This window comes from Mytilus galloprovincialis, chromosome 14, assembly GCF_965363235.1.
Source record: "Mytilus galloprovincialis chromosome 14, xbMytGall1.hap1.1, whole genome shotgun sequence".
Taxonomy (NCBI): Eukaryota; Metazoa; Mollusca; class Bivalvia; order Mytilida; family Mytilidae; genus Mytilus; species Mytilus galloprovincialis.
The window spans coordinates 62257899-62273200 of record NC_134851.1 but is presented as its reverse complement, the minus strand read 5'-3'; the positions used below and the strand labels follow the sequence as shown (position 1 = coordinate 62273200).

The 15302-nt window shown below is 33.6% G+C and overlaps 2 long non-coding RNA genes across 2 annotated transcripts; one reads left to right on the top strand and one right to left on the bottom strand.

Moving 5' to 3' along the window:
- Positions 1 to 3339: 3339 nt before the first annotated feature.
- On the bottom strand, positions 3340 to 9967 carry LOC143058764 (uncharacterized). The gene is made up of 4 exons (XR_012973221.1): positions 9499 to 9967; positions 9119 to 9201; positions 4308 to 4395; positions 3340 to 3563 (listed from the first exon to the last, which is right to left on the bottom strand). It is a non-coding gene; the product is annotated as an uncharacterized LOC143058764 (long non-coding RNA).
- Positions 4720 to 7002, top strand: LOC143058762 (uncharacterized). The gene is made up of 2 exons (XR_012973220.1): positions 4720 to 4936; positions 6358 to 7002. It is a non-coding gene; the product is annotated as an uncharacterized LOC143058762 (long non-coding RNA).
- Positions 9968 to 15302: the final 5335 nt, after the last annotated feature.

The window sequence follows — 15302 nt, the reverse complement described above, 5'->3', positions numbered from 1 at the left end:
AATAGCTAACAAAAGATACCAGGTTTGAAATTTAATACGCCAGACGCGCGTTTCGTCCACACAAGACTAACCAGTGACGCTCAGATGAAAAAAGTTCGAAAGCCAAAACAAGTACAAAGTTGAAAAGCATCGAGGACCAAAAGTTCCAAAAAAATGTGCCTATTACGGCTAGGGTTTTCTGTCTGGGATAAGAACATCCTTATTATTTAGAATAATACATACTTTTGCAAACAGTATTTTTTTATAAAATGACTATATAATAGATAATTGATATACATAATAAAACCGAAGTGGTGACTATCTACAGAACAAAAACGGATACATCACATAAAACAACCTAAACCAGCTCATACAAATTCACTACGAAGTTAGCCAAAGCCATCGACGCAGAAACGGTGACGTCACATTTGATTTTCTAAAAAAAAAATCCAAACAATAAGATAGAATTTTTGAAGTCCATGTTTAGCTATCATAGATAAAAGGGATAGACAAATGTAGTTATAGTACTTCTTGTCAAATTAAAAAAAAATCGCAAAAAAATGCAAATTATAGGAATAGATGCTGTCTAGTCTGACTGCGGTGGTCAAGTTCAAAACATGAAACTTGTATTCTTAACGAATGTTACCTGATTAACTTAAGATACATAATTTTACGTTAAATTTTGTATGATGAAGATATAAGTTCCATTTTAATTTTCCTAAAGTTTTCGTTGCTTATCATGATTTCGATCCGCGACCGGGTCAAATGAAAAACTTGAGAATTTGCTGATTGTCAGCTATGACAGGGCATTAAAAAGAAATTGGAAGACTGTGCGGCTCGGATTCAGAATAATGAGTCAAGTTAGATTGTGAACAAACACGTAACATCTGGTTGAATGGCTCGATATTGTACTAGTCTGGTTCCATTCATATCATATTAACATGTTCTAGTACTTTGCGGATGTTCTTTTTGACAGTCAATGTTTAACACCAATTCACCAACTATCTATCCGTGTATTCAATATTGAATATTAATTTAGTTTAAAATAGTCGTCCATAATTATAGTAAGAGGCTTTATCGCTATTTTGTGCATTTTACTTTGATCTTTATTTGTGATAATTTTCATATTATGCTTCTCGCTTGAGATGGAAAAATTATTGCTAGAAACTAAGGAGGCCAAGTGTCGTTGCTAACGAAATTGACATGAAATTGTACCAGCTCAAGCGAGAAAATCAATCTCGTTGAGATGATCAACGATAATCTATAATTATACGATTTTGTTGTACATTACACGATATGGTTGGCTCGTGTCAAAATTTAGTTGAATAAAGAAAAACAGTAATTTTGAATTTGCATCTATCGCATCTATCGCGAAGATAATTTTATTAAAAAGGTGCAAAAAAATGAAAATATACGTTAGGTCCTTAGAAAATTTTTAGGCCTCAAAAATCATTTATCATTTCAACGCGCAATGTCATATAACGATATTTTAAAAAGTTATGTTATGAATCCTATTTATATACAATATCAGTTTTCAATTACTTTGTCCCCAACCAACGAATATTACAAAACTGCTTCAAAATAGAACATTTTATTAATTTCTAATATTTGATAACTACATAATGCATACACTGTATAAGAACTCTTCTAGTATGCTAAAAACTCTTGAGTACATCATTCTTAAACACAAATTAGAAAACTTAATACTAATTTTCATCTTTAATGCTAGTGAGTTTTATCTCTATGTACACTTGCTGCATATTGTACATCTAATATCGTTTTGGCGGAAGAGGAAGTGGTTTCGGTGGAGAAGGTATTTTCTTTGAATACGACCTCTTCCCGCTCTTTTCGTCACTTCCGGAACTGCTACTACTTGATTTTTTGTTGTATCTTCTTTTACTTTTTCCTCCACTGGATTTTTCGTTGCTGTTAGAACCGCCTGACTTTTTGTTGTATCTTGTTATGGTATTTCCACCATTATAGTTTCCACCGCTGCCAGATTTTTTTCTATATGTTTTTAATTTCTTCTTTTCTTCACTTGAGCTGCTGCTGCTTGATTTTTTGTTGTATCTTCTTTTACTTTTTCCACCGCCGGATTTTTCGCTGCTGTTAGAACCGCCAGACTTTTTGTTGTACCTTGTTAAAACTTTTCCAACTTTGTAGTTTCCAGCACTACCAGATTTTTTTCTGTATGTATTCAATTTCTTCTTTTCATCACTTGAGCTGCTGCTACTTTTTTTGCCATATTTTTTGTTCTTTGATCTTTTCTTTTCAGAGGAATCTGACGAATCAGAGTCAGGTGAACTCTTTGGTCTTAGTTTAAGGACTGGTTTTTGATAAGGTCTTGGAAGAGGTCGAGGGATCGGCAGCGGAACTACCAGAGATGGTACTTTTTTCTATTAAAATTAAAGGAAAAATATATTTGCTCAATTTCAAAATTAAAGTTACATATAAAATGTGTATTTCTATTTGAAAAAAAACAAAAAGACAAATCTAACCTAGAACCAATGATTAATTAATAGAATCAAACATTTAAAGTTATTCAACTCAGAAAAACTACACGATTTTCTATGATTGTTAACATCCACTTAAACTGGAATCCGCTTGTATTACACTACACTCAAAGTCTATGAACAAAGTGTAGTATAGTCAGCCGAGAACCAGCTTAACATCCACTTTATTTGAATTTTGATGGATAATTGTCTCCATGGCAATCATACCGAATCTACTTACTTTTATAGCATTTGATTAAAATAATTGATTTATTATGGAAAATAATGGTAGTTTCAATTTTTTTCAGAATTGTACAAGCAACGAATTTGACTTCATAACAACTAACAGAAATGCAATACAGCTGTAATTGCGTGCACCTGTCTTAAGCCAGGAACCTGTTGTTCAGTTGTTGTCATTTGTTGGTTCATATATGTTTTTCGGTTTTTTTGTATAGATTAGATCGTTGATTTTCCTATTTGCATGATTTAACTCTAGTAATTTGTGTGGCCCTTTATTGCTTGCTGTTCGCTTTGAGGCAAGGCTCCGTGCTGATATTTTCATTCATGAAGTTTCGCAGATTTTTTCTATTTGTAAAATTTAGACATTTTATCAAGTTTTATCGTATTTTTTTTTTTTTTTTTTGAAATGCATTAGAATCGGAATAACAGTACTTTTTTATTTGACGGTCGGAAATCTCCGTTTTACTGTCTCCGCTACGCGTCGCCAGTAAAACTGCATTTGCGACCGTCAAATCTACAATTGACGGTGGCAACTCTTCAACTACAGTACTATTATTCCTTAATTTGTGATTATGTGATTACTTGGACAACACCATGATGTACCTCAATAGTTACTCAAAGTACTCACTTCACAGATGTAGTATGCTTTATCATTACAGTTGAAATCATTCCATGAGTAACTGTACCCACAATATAGTACTGCGCATTTCTGGTTGCTGTTTGGTTCTAAGCTGTTCCATCCTTCGTAGATTACGGCCTTATTATTAGATTCGTGTTTCCAAGAGCATTTGTATTGATATACTCGTTTCTTACATACTGGTGAAATCCAATAGCTTCCTTTCCCAGCAATACCTAAAGATAAGGGGTAGAACAAACGTTATAGATCTTACAAATTCAAATAGACAAGTTATTATTTAGACGCATTGAAATGCTATGGAGGAAGGCGTCACGGCAACACATTAAAATAGTTTTCCAATGCCTCATAATTATTTAAGCTTATATAGAACGACCATTGAACTTTAAGATGTTTTTTTCCCTTATTTAAAAAATATTGTGGTCAGCAGATGACCACCAAAAAAATATTCAGATTTCCCCATACCTTACATGCAGTGTGAAAATTTGAAAAAAAATAATTTGATTGATATCGTCAAAAAACTATAACACAAATACAATATTTTCTGACTCTAGACAGATAAACGAAAACGTAACTGTTTTGTTATAAATTAGGCCGTTAGGTGTATCAATTGAATTGTTGCATATTTTTCATGTCACGGCGGGGCCTTTTATAGCCGACTAACCGATCATACTGTATGCTATTTTTCTCATTGTTGAAGGCCGTGTGGTTGCATATTATCGTTTACTTCCAATTCAACTTTGATGGAAGTTGGTCTCATTTGCAATCATACCACATCTCCTTATTTTTATATTTCTTAAAGGATCTATTTGCGATAGTTTTTATTATGAAGAATGCATAAAACATAAAAAGGATAACAGTAAAAATAGTCTCCCAAAAAATTATTTGTTCCTGTGGACTTGGAACATCATTCATCAATTACAAAAAAAACATACTTGTAGCTATAACCATATTCTACTTACTGAGAGATTTTGCTTGCTGTTTTAGAAAATTGTCTTCTGCAATATTGTCTATTCTTGCCAGGTAACCTCCCTTTTTCTCGCAAATATCCTGAAATTCAAGACAATTTAAGATGATACAGTAGGATCTCTTCAAGTTATATTACAGAATATTTATTTTAATCCTGTCTCAGACCAAATTGTTAATTTCCGGTTCCTGTCATCCCCTTCAGCCGGAAATCAAATGGTTGTCCGCTTAGTCGAAGAAAGACCGGCATGCAGCGTAATAATATGAAACGAAAACGATGAAGTCAAAAATGTTCACTGAACACTACTTAGAAAACTGAAGGCTGCATGGGCACCACGAACCCAACCCAAAACATCGGTGGTGATCGCAGATGATCCGGAAGGGTAATCAGATCCTGCTACCATGTGTAGCAGCAGAGACATATAATACAAGAGATTGGCAACTCTAGTAGAGTCTATATAACGGCCAATGAAATCACTTGGCCACCGGAAGTGCTTGGGATTATGATGTGACCTGGGATGAAGGAGGATCGAGATGAGAAAATTCCGCCATTGTTGTTAAAAGAGACGATACGCTTACAGATTTGTTTTCTCGTTTATGTCGATTGCTTTCACAGCTTAAGCATGTAAGTATATTCAAACGATACATTTAACTAGTTCTACCAATTTGTTTATACTATAATGTGCTGAGATGATGATAGTAATCAAATGCAGACCAATTTAAATTCGGTCCATTCAGCTTCCCCTCTTTATTGCTGTAGAACCGGTGTGACCCACCATTTTTTTCCATAAAACTTTAAAATTTACGATTTTATATACAATTTCAAAGTGTTATTCTACTCCCGATTGTTATCCCGTTAAAATGATACTGTTTTCGTATATTTTGATCAAATAGTGTTTTCAAAAAATACCATCAAAGGTGATTTATTTTTTTCACATTGATACCCAAATCCAGCTATGCGAGAATTACCTTTTTTCATAAAACTTAGAAATTATCGAATAAATATGCAATTTAATGAGCCTGTATAAATTCCAAATGTTATCTTGTTAAAATAAGATCAGCGGGGCATATATGTGTATACCATGGACATGTACACATTCCCAATACATGTATATTCGAACCACGATATATTCTTCTTTTCTTCATAAATTTTGTCCATTATTCTCTATTCTTTATTTTAGCACCCCATCATTCTCCAATCAGGACAAAAGTCACAATTCATTTGTTCTGATTATTTCTTTTAACAAAAAAAAAACCCGCTTATTTCTATTCTTGAACAATTGTATGAAAACCAACTTTGTAAACACAAAATTATCCAAAACAATTAAAAAATGATCAAATAATTGTTGAAAAAACAAAATGTCAAACTGGTTTGGCACTTAAATGGCTTCATGGTGCCAAGAAATCTTTCTTTTGCATGATTAAAATTAAATAAATCTTCATTTTTCAAATATAATGACACATTTATTAAACTTTAATATGAATATATGTATTAAAAAGTAAATATTTAAAGATATTTCTCTTATATATACAAACAATTGTCAACAGATTATTTGTGACTTTTTGTCCTACCAAATTTGTGACTTTATGTCCTGTGACTTTCTATCCGTTTACCTTTTGTAAACACCTTCCCATTGGCGGATCCAGCCCCTTTTTTTGGACGATCAATGAATTTGAATGGGGACATGAGGTTGGAACCCCCCTTTAACCTGGGTTGATCCGCCCCCTGTTTCCAGACCCTCATGAGATAGAAGCAGAGACTAAGTAAAGTTGATGTGAGCAACTTACATTGTATGTTCACTGTACAATGTTTAACAATTGACAAATATATCAAATATTTGTTCCTAATAGCAAGCTTGAAAGATCCATACATGACAAAATGAAATTTAAAATAGATTTAGCATAATAAAAACCTGCAGAATGTTGTATGACATACATTGTACATGTAGGAAGTAAAGTTTAAAAGTAAGACAAATAGATGTTGTATAATAGGCTCTACAAATTCAAATTTCTTTTCAACTCTAAAATATTTTTTTTTTAATTTAGAATGCCAAAAGAGGAAAAGATGTAGTAAGTTAACAAAAGGAGTTAAAAAGAAAGGTAATCCTCGACCATAGACAGCTGTTGATACCATTATGGAGGAGATATCTGTTGCAGTTTCAATCCACACTGAAGATAAAAAGGATCATCCAATTGTGACACATCTCTGGTCGAGTTTGTACGTTCTGAGGAAATTTCTATTACATCAGAAGAAGTCAAAGGAGAACTCTTGTTAGATGAACACTTAGCCCACACTTATGCAGCAAAGAACAGCAATTTGAGAATGAAAAAATATGTACGCTTGCATTTGATTGCCATGCAGATTTTTTTCTTGCACCACTGGAAGGCACAGAGCAACTGATTACACAATACATTTGTAATTGAGATATTTGCAGTGAATGAGACACACAATGAACATGAAGAACCTTGCCTTTCTTCTCCCTTTCAGACTTTATGCAATTTATTACAAGTTAGCATCAATGATACATTTGTACATGTACATATATCCTTAGCTGTACAGATACCGAAATTTGCATACAGTTGAACTGTACCAGATCAGTTGCAGGGAAATTAGCATGAAGCTCTCAGTTATCATTGACAGTAACATTATAAGTGAATGTTTGATAATAAAAATATTATTTATACCTGGAATGAGTTTTGTTCTCTTATATCTTGGTTTAATTATTGAAAAAGGATGGAATGATGTGTAGTGATAGTCTAGATATATTGTATACATAAATACTTGTTCTGATTCTCAGTCTGACTGGTCCTTTTCATTTCAGAATAATGGGATGTATGACAGTGTTTTTTTTACAGAATGATGTAATTTGGTTTATCCAAAAGCCACACCAAATTAATTGGTTTATATGATTTATAGATATGCTTACTGTGGGGGAAAAAACATAACAAACAAAAAACAAACAAAAACATAAAATTGTACGGCTTGTGATAATGGTGAAATATATTATCATGCCTTTGTTATCTTTGTGTCTTTCCAAAGTAAGAAGCCTGTAATTCACTTGTGGTTTGTTGCTGTATCTCATATTTGGATTTTTTTTGTACATAAATCGGGCGGTTAGTTTTCTTGTTTGAATTGTTAAACCTTTTTCATACATGTAAATAGACCTTGTATAGTTCGCAGTGCAGTATGAATTTTACTCATTGCTTAGAGCCTTATGGTTACCTACAGTGGTTAATGTCTGTATCATTTGGTTTCTTGTGGAGAGTTCAATATTACATTGCATATACTGTACAGAAAAGAAAGGTAATACACTCGCACATAATATATTAAAAATATGCCATGAAATATTTTCCACTGGACGTTAGGCAACCATCAATTAAATCAGCCTGATCAACAACAAAGGTAGGCGCATTTTCGTGCAGTTTGTATAAAGTAAAACAAAAAGGTTTTAACTTACAAATCAAGTCAAATAGTTGTGAACTATTTACACATGTGCATTTTCGTTTCAAAACTAAAAGGAGATTTTAACTAGTCCAAAAGTTAAAAAGAAAGAAAGAAGGGAACATGTACATTTCGAAACATTTAGATATCAATGTGGCATTAAAACTGGTGTATGCTTTGAAGTCAACTTGCCATGTTAACAGAAGTATAGCATAGTAGAATGTTTATTCTTACAAAAATTGTTACATAAAAAGGCAGCATTACCTGCTGCTGTGAGTTTTTATCGTATATTTAGCAGTTCCTTACACTTAAACTATGGTTTAATCTCTTTACATTCGAGTTGAAAAGTGAGACTTATATTGCCATTTCCTATTAAATGATCATTAAATGTAAATCCTAAATACACAATCCGTGAAAAGGAGAAACCATAAATTAACCGACAATCATAAAAAAAAAAACTCAATACAAGCTCATAATGTAAATTTCGAAAAACACACTTAGAAAACAATTTACCGACAATCCCCCCCAAAAAAAACTCAATACATGCCCAATTAATAATGAACACAAAAAGTAATAAATTTTTAATGATCTATAAGAGTTATGAATATAAGACAAAGTTGATCATGATTAACGGTAAATAAAGAAACAAATTAAGTTTTTTTTCTACTCATTAATTAATTTTATATTTTGTATTTTTGGAAAGATTGTGGACACCTGTGGTGTAACAACTTCTTGTGTACCAGGTGTCAATTAAAACTCTTTTAAACAGGTTGTGATTTACCTGACCATCGAATAATTCAAGCCTAATATACATGTCACACTGTGAAAGTATGTCTCTCACACAGGTGTATATTAATAGAAACCCATTATGAAACTATCAAATAAAATGAACTCTGATACAATTTATTAAGTGTTAACTATTTAATATCGTTTTTTTTTTTAATTCAATATCAAGTTATGTCTATTTTTCAATAATACAAATAATACAAATCAAAATTAAAATGACATTGAAATAAATATTTATGCATGAACTCAAATTATTTAATTAATTATGTTAAATTTAACACTGAAACAGATAATTTATGCTTAAACATTCACCCTTACTTCGAGTACTTTTAATACTTTGATAAAGACTCTATTACCCAAAGAGATCTCGCGAGGTTTAAATGTGGCCGTGTGATATTACGGGATTTCGCCGAGTTGCCAATCTCTTGTATTATATGTCTCTGGTAGCAGGATCTGATAACCCTTCAAATAAAACACGTTGATACGTTATGATATTAGAAATTGAATCTTTATCGTCTAACACTGGTCATCAAATTCGTAAATGTTATACTTTAAGTATAATTAAGAAAATGAACTTACAGAGGCTGTTTTCTGATTTACTTGTGTGCGACAGAAAAAATAACAACTGTTTCCATGGAGATACCAGCCACTGGGACATCTTCCTGAATATATAAAAAAAAAATAATTAAAAAAAACGAATTAGATTTGCGGATTATTATTTGATAAAAAAAAAGTACACCCCAAAAAAAAGATAAAGATAAGAAGAAAGGAAAAAGAAAGTAAGGAAGAAAGAAAGGAAGAAAGGAAGAAAAGAAAGAAGAAAATTGAAACAGAAATCCAATAAAAAGATTATAAACCAAAGAGATACAAAAAATTAAAATGAATGAACGCTAAAAGAAAAAAGAAAGGCAAAAAAAGGAAGAAGAAAGAAACAAAATTATTTTAAAATATATACTCACGGGGTGGCTTGTAGTAAGTCGCACTACCCAAAACCAGGACAGTGCTTATTAAAGCTATCACTCTCAACAACATCTTGGTGGAACTTATGGAGTGTTGAAATCATTGGTGTTACCTGTTTATATACTAAAAAGTTTCATGAAAATCTGTTCAAATTAATGAAATAACACTTTATAAGAAGCAGAAATAATCGCCCCTAAACTGATGTCAAACAACATTTAATTGTGTAGGTTGTAAAACAGATCAAAGAACGAAAATTTCATAAAAAGTCAACAAGATTAATTAAGTGTAAAGGTTGTGGTATACTTTTGTGTTTTTGTAACAGATTTTCATGGTCATACTTTATGTTCCGATAAAAGGGCGTTTCAACCAGATTTATCCGGAACGCACTCTCCTCAAACTTGTTTCAGCACCATGGAATTTGATGTGTAATATAATTGGGTTTATTTTTTAATTTGCATGACTTTCGTTGGTCATACGCATGTTCATATGAGACGTAGTATTTACATGAACCACGCAAAAAAAAATACATATGTACTGGACATCAAGAAATTGTTTCAAACGCATCCATTCGGTAGGTGTGGTTTTTGTTTCTCGTTTACTCAACTGTAAATGAGGAGCAAGAGATACACTCATAGGTCAAAAACAAACTGACAAAGCCAGTGTCAAAAATGAATACGACAAACAGACAAATAATAGTACAAAATTCTCAATTTGAAAACTAAAGACTAATCAACACGAACCCCACCAAAAACGGGGGTGATAAAGCAATGTTATTTTTCATGTATCCCTTTGCATTTCATTTTGTTTTAATTAAATTTATATAAAACAAAATTTATGATCAGAACTAAGAACTTATCATATAATATACATGACAATATAAGACAGTAAATAGTACACGAAAGATAGGAGCAGATCCAGGATTTCTGTAAAGGGACGTAATTTCTAATATTTATCGTTTAGAGAAACGAGGTGATTTCTTGACGATTTTATACTAAAACTTTATATGTCGTGAACACATGACTCAATGATGTTCGGATTCTTTTTGGCGATCAAAGAAAAAATTGAAAACAACACGTTTAATAATTTCGTGCGTCTAAAGCGCTTTTCTGGATTTACCTTCATCGGGAACGCTCAAAGCCAAACATTTGAAATCCGAAGATGTATAAGTAACGAAACCGTTGAAGAGCTATATGTCAAAAATGCCTAAAATAAATAGCCAAATTCATCTAAAGCCAACTTTGCCTGAGAGAGTTGAAACCTAAGTTTCTTAATAATTTATAAATTTATAAACGGACAATTTTAGTAAAGTTTGTTAAATCATGTCAGTACCGAAATACTGACTACTGAGCTGAAGATACCCTCGGGGACTGATAGTCCACCAGCAGAGGTATGACCCAGTATGTAAATAATTGAAAACAACACGTCGTTTAATAGTTTCTTACGTCCGAAGCGGTTTTCTGGATTTACCTTCAGCAGGAACGCTCAAAGCCAAACTTTTAAAATCCGAAGTACCGAAATCGTTGAAGAGCTAGCTATATGTCAAAAATACCTGAAAGAAATAGCTAAATTCATGTAAAGCCAACTTTGCCTGAGGGAGTTGAAAGGGTTCTTACATTTAGTACGCCCCTCTCCCACCCGAGCCCAAGCCCTACTTCTAGATCTGCAACAGACAATTATTCGTAACATTTTAAAAGAGCCAGTGTTCTTTTGAACAGATTTTCGTCTTTGAGCGTTCATGATGGAGGTAAATCCAGATGAGCGCTTCAGACGAATTCAATTTATAGCCTTGTCAAGGTTATTTTTTTAAAGCACTAGGTCTTGTGAACTTTATTCCTCGTACGTATCACACCGCTCAATACTGACTTGATTTATTACAAAAGTTATAAAAAAATAAGAGAAATTATTTTCAAATTATGTCGGAAGTTGAAACAACCTATGACTTTCGAAAATGAATAATTTTTGTTGTGGGTGCCTTTCATGCCTTACAAAAATCATTATCAATCATTGCAGATAAATATACAAATGTTGAAAATATTCGAGTTAATAATCTAGCCTATTTTACATTCAAGTTCAGCTGTGAAGTTTCAATATCGATTCTGCGAGTACAAGTGAAGTAAATAAGTCAGGTGACTGGCTGCTTAGTCGCTTAATTGTATATGTCTTGATACTGGCTGCTTAGTCGCTTGTATATGTCATGTTGGTGGCTGCTTAGTCGCTTGTATATGTCATGTGACTTGCTGCTTAGTTGCTTGTATATGTCATGTGACCGGCTGCTTAATCGCTAGTACATGTCATGTGACTGGCTGCTTGGTTGCTTGTATAGGTAATGTGACTGGCTGCTTAGTCGCTTATATATGTCATGTGACTGGCTGCTTAGTCGCTTAGTCGATTGTATATGTCCTGTAACTTGCTGTTGGTTTGCATGTGTATGTCATGTGACTAGCTGCTTAGTCACTTGTATATGTCATGTGACTGACTGTTTAGTCGCTGGTATATGTCATTTGATTGGCTGCTGAGTCGCTAGTTTATGTCATGTGACTAGCTTTTTAGTCGCTTGTATATGTCATGTGACGATCTTCTTGTTTGCTTGTACATGTCGTGTGACTGGCTGCTCGGTTGCTTGTATCTATCCTGTGACTTCGATGGAGAGTAGTCTCATTGGCACTCATACCACATCTTCTTATATCTACTATATACAATCACGAAATGGGTGACTAGTATGTTTCTCGCTGTATTTGACCCCAAAACAAACATTCATATAATGGTTTACTATTCAAATTGTGACTTGTATGGAGAGTTGTCTCATTGGCATTTATACATGTACCACATCTTTTATATCTATTCAAGACAGATCTTCAATATCAATAGTATAAATGTATGTTTACACGTTTTCTGACACAATAATGTTAATGCATTTGCATATATTAACATAAGTCAGAAAATGTCAGGCGTTCGCTTTTACGATATTAAAAACAGATTTACTTGTATTCTGTTAATGATGTGTGTTCATTTTAATCCGATTAGAAAAGTCATGTACTTAATGTTTGTTTATGTCGATTTCTGTATTTAATAAACTGCACACGAAGAAAAGTCGTAAGATGTTGTAAGGGTTAATAGATGAATATAGAACATAAAGGGTACTCCAGAATTTGTAGGTCTTATTATCAGGAGTCTGTAACTCAATGGTTGTCGTTTGTTTTATAATGTGTTACATATTTCTTTTACGTTCATTTTTTTTGTACATAAGGCCGTTAGTTTTCTCGTTTGAATTGTTTTACATTGTTATTTCGGAGCCTTTTATAGCTGACTATGCGGTATCGGCTTTGCTCATTGTTGAAGGCCGTATGGTGACCTAGCTATAGTTGTTAAATTCTGTGTCATTTTGGTCTCTTGTGGACAGTTGTCTCATTGACAACCATACTACATCTTCTTTTTTAGCTCACCTGGCCCTTCGGGCCAAGTGAGCTTATCTCATCATATGGCGTCCGTCGTCCGTCGTCGTCGTTAACATTTTATATTTTGAACTTCTTCTAGAAAACCACTAAATGGAATGAAACCAAACATGATATGAATGTTCCTTATGAGGTGTTGACCAAGAGTTGTTACTTTGTAGCCGATCCATCATCCAAGATGGCCGCCAGCGGTGGACTTAGTTTAACATAGAATCCTATGGGAAATGCATACAAATGACCTCTTTTAGAGAACCACTGAATGGAATGAAACCAAACATGACATGAATGTTCCTTATGAGGTGCTGACCAAGTGTTGTTACTTTGTAGCCGATCCATCATCCAAGATGGCCGCCAGCGGGGGACTTAGTTTAACATAGGACCCTATGGGAAATGCATACAAATGACTTCTTTTAGATAACCACTGAATGGAATGAAACCAAACATGATATGAATGTTCCTTATGAGGTGCTGACCAAGTGTTGTTACTTTGTAGCCGATCCATCATCCAAAATGGCCGCCAACGGGGACTTAGTTTTACATAGGACCCTAAAGGGAAATGCATACAAATGACTTCTTTTAGAGAACAACCGAATGGAATGAAACCAAACATAGCAAGAATGTTTCTCAAGTTATGAGGTGCTGACCAAGTGTAGTTACTTTTTAGCCGATCCATCATCCAAGATGGCCGCTAGCGAGGGACTTAGTTTAACATAGGACCCTATGAGAAATGCATACAAATGACTTCTTTTAGAGAACCACTGAATGGAATGAAATCAAACATAGCAAGAATGTTCCTTATGAGGTGTTGACCAAGTGTTGTTACTTTGTAGCCGATTCATCATTCAAGATGGCCGCCAGCGGGGGACTTAGTTTAACATAGGACCCTATGGGAAATGCATACAAATGACTTCTTTTAGATAACCACTGAATGGAATGAAACCAAACATGATATGAATGTTCCTTATGAGGTGCTGACCAAGTGTTGTTACTTTGTAGCCGATCCATCATCCAAAATGGCCGCCAACGGGGACTTAGTTTTACATAGGACCCTAAAGGGAAATGCATACAAATGACTTCTTTTAGAGAACAACTGAATGGAATGAAACCAAACATAGCAAGAATGTTCCTCAAGTTATGAGGTGCTGACCAAGTGTAGTTACTTTTTAGCCGATCCATCATCCAAGATGGACGCTAGCGGGGGACTTAGTTTAACATAGGATCCTATGAGAAATGCATACAAATGACTTCTTTTAGAGAACCACTGAATGGAATGAAATCAAACATAGCAAGAATGTTCCTTATGAGGTGTTGACCAAGTGTTGTTACTTTGTAGCCGATTCATCATTCAAGATGGCCGCCAGCGGGGGACGTAGTTTAACAAAGGACCCTATGGGAAATGCATACAAAAGTCTTTTTCTAGAGAATGTTCCTTTCCTTTATGAGGTGCTGGCCAAGTGTTGTTACTTTGTAGCCAAATTTGATTTTTTTTTATATGATTTCAAAAACCCAAATAGAGTCAGGTGATCGATACAGGCTCTTGTGGTCCTCTAGTTTATGTATAGCAGCTACAGCGAGCAAAGAAAATCTTTTTGACGTGTTTAATAAAAAAAATGATATTCTTACGATATGATAGGGCGCACACCCCGGCTGTATTGATATAGACCGTAGTCAAAAGGTAAAAATACAAATCTTCCACAGAATTATAAATGGTGTCTAAAAGGTAGTATCTCGTCAATCTTCACTCCAGTCTCCCAGGGCAGACTTATTACCCATCGGATCTCCTGGAAATGTAATCGATGGATTACGTTCATTGCCAAGCTCGTGAAAAATCTAAAATTGCAATCAATTCTATATGCTTACATCAACTTCATTTGAACTTTGAATAGTTGTCTTTTTGGCGATCATATAACATCTCCATACTTAAATATTTTTCGTTCAATGGAAATTTCTTACAAATAAAACGGTGCTGAATAAAGGGCAAATATTATGAATATTAGATAGTTTTGGCACCTTTTTCTTCATTGTGTGTGCCCTTTTTTGTATTTTTAGTCCATTATTCTCTATTGTGTAAACCCCATCCAGATACTCTCAAATGAAAGTATTGTAAATAGGGGCCAACTTTAAAACTATTGCGAGGTTTTTATTAATGCCAAAATTGAAACGAGACAGTATCATTATTTCACAATAATCAAATCAAATCAAATCAAATATTTTATTGTCATATAAACTTTACAGTTTGTGACCAACATATATTAATACAATAAACACAATAAACATATATACATACATATTAAACATACAAAATATCAACAGCATTAAAATTTATAACAACAAACAAGTTGTTAAGAGTC